The sequence below is a fragment of the Pelophylax lessonae genome (assembly GCF_965119305.1).
Source record: "Pelophylax lessonae genome assembly, chromosome: 2".
NCBI classification, from domain to species: Eukaryota; Metazoa; Chordata; class Amphibia; order Anura; family Ranidae; genus Pelophylax; species Pelophylax lessonae.
In genome coordinates this window covers 380,567,885-380,574,356 of record NC_138769.1, presented here as the reverse complement: position 1 = coordinate 380,574,356, position 6,472 = coordinate 380,567,885, and positions in this window count along the sequence as shown.

Sequence of the window (6,472 nt, the reverse complement as noted above, 5' to 3'; positions counted from 1 at the left end):
AGCCCATTCACATCAATGGGCTGCTATGCCTTTGCAAATGTGGGCCCCCAACCCGCATACATGTGAACCAGGCCTAAAGCAATAGTAAAGTCATTAATTGGTTAAACCTGCAGGAGGACCGGTGTTTTTATCTGATTTTAACTTGCAAGCAACAAGTGTCAGAAAAAGGTCCAGTCTTTAAGAGGTTAAACTTCCTTTCTCCCTGGCAGAGGGAAGGAAAAGATACAAATGTAATCATTTTTGTTTATAGTTACTGGGAGACTTATGGCACTTTTCCACTGCAAGTACCGGCTAGTACCGGCTCGGCTCTACTCGGCCCTGCTTGGCCTGGTTTGCTTTTCCACTGCTGGTACCGCATGGTATAGTGTCGGAACGGTTCGGTACGGTACGGTATAGGTTTGCTTTTCCACTAAAGCAGTACTAAAGTTAAGTGGGTGGGATAACAACGGGGTGGGTGGGATTCTCTGACCAATCAGTGGCTAGTAGTGACTGCATGCAAAGGATTGTGGGATATGGTACCAGTTTGGTACCTGTTGGAACCACAATCGAGTAGGTACTGTTTTTTCAGGGCCGTACCGTACCGTACCGTTCGGTTCCATGCAGTGGAAAAGCAAACCTATACCGTACCGTACCGAACCGTTCCGACCCTATACCATGCAGTACCAGCAGTGGAAAAGCACAAAAGGGTGCCGAACCGGTACGGTTCTATGCATTGGAAAAGCGCCATTAATGCTGAAAGGCTTAGCTGTGTGAGTGAATGAGTCATCCAGCTCACTGAAATGTATCAATTCACAAGTCAGACCCAGGAGCAGAGAAACTCGGTATTTTAAAAATGCCACAATAACAATACCGTGGCTATGCAATACCGCGATATATCGAATTACCGAAAACCGGCATATGTCTAGTTCAAACACAAGTAAATATGATATACACTGCTCAAAAAAATTAAAGGAGCACTTTTTAAATTAAGAGTATAGCATTAAGTCAATAAACTTCTGGGGTATTGATCTGGTCAGTTAAGTAGCAGAGGGGGTTGTTAATATTTTTCAGCTGCTTTGGTGTTAATAATATTAACATCAGGTGCACTAGATAGGCAACAATGAGACAACCTCCAAAGCAGGAGTGGTTTTACAAGTGCACGCCACTGACATTTTTGTCCCTACTCATCTTTTCTGACTGTTTTTTACTAGTTTTGCATTTGGCTAGGGTCAGTGTCACTACTGGTAACATGAAGTGATACCTGGACCCTATACAGTCAGTCTAAATCCTCCAGGATGGCACATCAATACGTTCCATTGCCAGAAGGTTTGCTGTGTCTCCCAGAAGAGTCTAAGAGCATGGAGGAGATTCCAGGAGACAGGCAGTTACTCTAGGACAGGGGTGGGGAACCTGCGGCCCGTGCGATCGTGACGTCCGGCCCGCGCGATCATTACGTCCGCCCCCCCTCCCCGTGCCGCTGTGTCAGAAGAAGACGATGGCTCCATCCTGACACTGAGTCTCCGAAAAGGGTGGACCCGAGGCGCAGAGCAGTGCGCCTCGAGCCCGCCCATTTGTGTGACAATAGTGAATGAAAATTGTCTCACGGATCCTCCGCCTCCTCAGCCAATGCCATTGCCGAGGAGGAGGCGGGACGCGGGAGGACTCGAAGAGACGTGGGGACTGAAGAGAGGAAGCCGCCGCTACAACAGGTATTTTAAGTGCACTGGTCTGGGGGGCTTGGCACGCTGTTCACTCTGCATTGTGAGGGGGCACGTTGTTCACTTTGCATTGTAAGGGGGCACGCTGTTCACTCTGCATTTTAAGGGGGCACGCTGTTCACTCTGCATTTTAAGGGGGCACGCTGTTCACTCTGCATTTTAAGGGGGCACGCTGTTCACTCTGCATTGTAAGGGGGCACGCTGTTCACTCTGCATTGTGGTCAGTCTGCATTGAAAGGGGGCACGCTTTGGTCAGTCTGCGTTGTAAGGGGGCACGCTGTGGTCAGTCTGCATTGAAAGGGGGCACGCTGTGGTCAGTCTGCATTGTAAGGGGCACCCTGTGGTCATTCTGCATTGTAAGGGGGCACGCAGTGGTCATTCTGCATTGTAAGGGGGCACGCAGTGGTCATTCTGCATTGTAAGAGGGCACGCAGTGGTCATTCTGCATTGTAAGGGGGCACGCTGTGGTCAGTCTGCATTGTAAGGGGGCACGCAGTGGTCAGTCTGCATTGTAAGGGGGCACGCAGTGGTCAGTCTGCATTGTAAGGGGGCACGCTGTGGTCAGTCTGCATTGTAAGGGGGCACGCAGTGGTCAGTCTGCATTGTAAGGGGGCACGCTGTGGTCAGTCTGCATTGTAAGGGGACACGCTGTGGTCAGTCTGCATTGTAAGGGGGCACGCTGTGGTCAGTCTGCATTGAAAGGGGGAACGCTGTGGTCAGTCTGCATTGAAAGGGGGCACGCTGTGGTCAGTCTGCATTGAAAGGGGGCACGCTGTGGTCAGTCTGCATTGAAAGGGGGCACGCTGTGGTCTCTCTGCATTGAAAGGGGGCATGCTGTGTTCTCTCTGCATTGAAAGGGGGCACGCTGTGTTCTCTCTGCATTGAAAGGGGGCACGCTGTGGTCTCTCTGCATTGAAAGGGGGCACGCTGTGGTCAGTCTGCATTGAAAGGGGGCACGCTGTGGTCAGTCTGAACAAAAGACCATTTAAATATGGGGGAACCTGCGCTTTGCCCATATCATATCTGACTCTCCCTCTTGCATATACTCACCTTCTCCTTACTCCACTTCCACCGTCCTCCGATTCCTGGAGTGAAGAGAAATACCTGCTACTCCTATAATGTTACTTTTTTCTCTCACTTCAACAATTTACCATCAGCCAGAGCAACTTGGAGTTGAGACAGGGCTTCTTGCTCATGTGGGCAATGGAGTAAGGAAGGAGTGAACAGTAAATAGTTGGAGGGAGCAGCATTTAAAGCACGTGTCAGTTTTTATGGCTGTCTGCACCCCCTTTAGGGCGATTCATCCTGTAAATTTGTCAAGTTTACCAATTTCATTAAAAGTGAACCTAAAAAAAAAAGCCTTTTGGGTTGCCCTCAGAACAGTAAGAGATGGAAACTCTTCCATCTGGTGAACCTGGAGACAATCTGGGATTCCCTCGCTTTGGAGGAATTTCCAGCCATTTCCTCTTTTTTGTTATTGAACTGGAAGTAAAGGGGAATCTCCCCAAAGAGACACAGATGGCAAAAACAAACCTGGCAATGAATATAACCCTTCATTATTCTATCCGAAACTAAAATAAAAAAGTTGCGCCTTTAGTTCTACTTTAGGTGAACCTGTTGCTTTGCTCTGCAGAGATGGCAGGGCAGAGACCGGTGTAGAGGATAAGGATCTGAACAGAAAAGAGAGGAACTGAAGTGCCTGGACAATCTGGGTTACCAGTAGTATGCATTTATGCACACACCATGGTACAGAGTTCCTAATTTTGGGTCTTTTATTTTTCAAGTAATTTAAAGCATAGTATAACCAAAATAGGAAATGTTTTTTTGCTAGCTGCCAAACTCATGTGAGTGCGTGCTTTTGGCAGGCTTATTAGAGGTTGTTGCATAGAAAACAGAAAATTCCTATCAAATAACTTACCGTAATTTTCCTTTCCTGATGGTCTCCATGGCAGCCTACGTGTGGGTTAACCCCACCTCCACTCCAAGGGTATAGGACCCCCCTCTCATAAATTTCAGCTCCCAGGTACTGTCAGTGTTCCATATCTTAGCTGAATCCAAGACCAGAGGGTAGGAACTCCGGCTGCCATGGAGACCATCAGGAAAGGAAAAGTACGGTAAGTATTAGGAATTTTCTGTTTTCCTGACAGTCTCCATGGCAGCCTATGTGTGGGAAATACAGTAACTAGCTTGTGTCACACGGGTGGGAATCTTTTAACAAAGAAACTTAAATTCATATTGTTAGCAGACAAAACAGTCAGACCAAAATTAACTGAAGATAATCAAGCAGGCTCCACACAATAGTGGGTCATAAAGGTGTTGACCGAAGACCAGGAAGCCGCTCTACAGATCACATCTGGAGTCACTTGCCGCGAGGCCGGCCCAGGACATAGATATACTCCTTGTAGAATGGGCCATCACTGCCTCTGGAAGAGCCAAACCCTCTGCCCTATAGGCCGGTTGGATAGCCGCCATGATCCATGATACAATGGTTCTGGATGAAGCACGCTTCCCTCTATTTTTTCCCAGGAATAAAATAAAGAGGTTGTCTGACTGTCTGAACGATGTTGTCGCTTGAAGATAGATCCTCAAGGATTCACCCACATCCAGCGGATGTAGACTAGTCTCATCATAAGACCGGAAAGTAGGGAGAACAATCTCTTGATTCTCGTGAAATACTGAGGTAACTTTCGGGTTTGAATTCAGCATGGGTATCAGAACTACGCGATCCTGGAAGAAAGTTAGAAATGGCTCTCTATAACCGAGGGAACCTATCTCAAGAGACCCTTTTAGCCGATGTGATGGCTACCAGGAAAACTGTCCGGATGGTAAGGTCCTTGATGGAAGAAGAGGACATTAGGTCAGTTTTTTGAGAAGGCATTCAAGACAAGAGGAAGATCCCATTTCGGGAATCTAGGTTTTCTCTGTGTCCTGAGTCTGGCTGCTCCTTTAAAGAATTGTTGAATCAGCGGGTGTTTGGCCCACACGACACCGGAGAAGGCGGTCAACGCCGACACTTGGACTCTTAAAGTGCCTACTGAAAGGGGCATATCCAGACCAGCCTGAAGAAATTTTAAGACTTCTTGAATCCCAGGGACTGGGGAAGACATTCCCTCCGGATATGCAGATTCCATGAATTTTGTCCAGACTCTACGGTATACCACATTTGTGCTTGGCCTTCTAGAGCTCATTAAGGTGGGAATGGCTGTTGGTGGACAGCCAAGTGATTCCAACCTTTCCCTCTCAAGGACCAGACCGTCAACCGGAGTTGAGAATGATGGGTACTGGGGGAAAAGGCATAGGCCCTGCTGAACTCCTACCTGTCGGTTAATGCATCTGTCCCATAGGCTTGATGGCACTTGCCTCTTGTGACATATTTCTCCAACTTGTGGTTGCAAGGAGAGGCGAACATGTCTACTTCGGGAGACACTCCCAGTGACAGAATCCAGTTGAACGACTCTGCATGAAGAGACCATTCATTGTGGTTCAACTGGACCCTGGACAGAAAATCTGCCTGGACGTCCTGAGGTCCTGGAATGTAACCTGCGGATATGTTGACTAGATGAGCCTGGGCCCAAGTCATAATTGGGTCTAGTTCCCGTAGAAGGGGAAGGCTCTGCGTCCCACCTTGTCTCTTCACATAAGACACTGCTGTGGTATTGTCCATCCTGAGCATTACCGACTTCCCTTCCACAAGGTCGGAGTTCCAAGATGTTGGAAACTGGAGTGTGGCTTTGAGGAGACCACCTCCCTTGAGCTACTTCCGACAGACAATGAGCTCCCCAGCCTGAGTTGCTGGCATCTGTTGTGATTATGGTCCACAAGGCTGGGATCAAAGAGTGGCAATTGAGCAGATTCTTGCATTGAATCCACCAAAGAAGACTGTTCCTCATGCTGGAGGAGATGTGAATGTATTGCTCTTGCTCTTCCGGATTCCATTGCTGTAGGAAACCTCTTTGAAAAGGCCGCATTTGCCAAAGAGCCCATTTGACCATGGAAGCCGTGAAAACCATCGTGCCAATGATTTTGAGGCACTGAGAAGCCCTCAGCCGGGAGGAGAGGGCTGGGAGGATTCTCTCCCTCACTACCGGTATCTTCTCCACAGGTAGAGAGATTGTACTCCTGACGGTGTCGAACTGTGCCCTAGATAGACTAGGGATTGAGTGGGCTCCAGCTGGCTCTTCTGCAGGTTCAACAGCCAACCAAACTCCACGAGGGTCGCCATGACCTGATCTCTGTGTGCTAGTAGTTGATCTTTGTCTTGAGACAATAGTAGAAGGTCGTCTAGGTAATGGTGTAGACGAATACCTCTTAATCCTATGAGAGCCACAACAGCCAGGAGAACTTTGGAGAATCCTCTCGGTGACGTAGAGAGGCCGAAAGGAAGGCAGGTAAACTGAAGATGTCGGTTCATGACAGAAAAGTGGAGATATCTGTGAAAGTCGCTTGCTACAGGCACATGAAAGTACGCATCTTTGAGGTCTATCGAGGCGAGCCAGCCAGAACTTTTAGTTTTTTATGAACTTGTTCAAATATGTGAGATCTATGACGGGCCTCCAGGAACCGTTCTTCTTTTGTACCAGGAAGAGGGGTGAGTACATGCCCTGAAATTTCTCCTGATCGGGCACTGGGACCACTGCTCCTTGAGACACCAAAGCGTCTACATAAGCGAGCAAGACTCCTCTTCTCTCTTCTTGATAAGGCAAGTGAGTTGGAATAAACCGGGGAACCGGATCCGCCAGAAAAGACCACTTGTAGAGACCGTTCTGTCGGTCCAG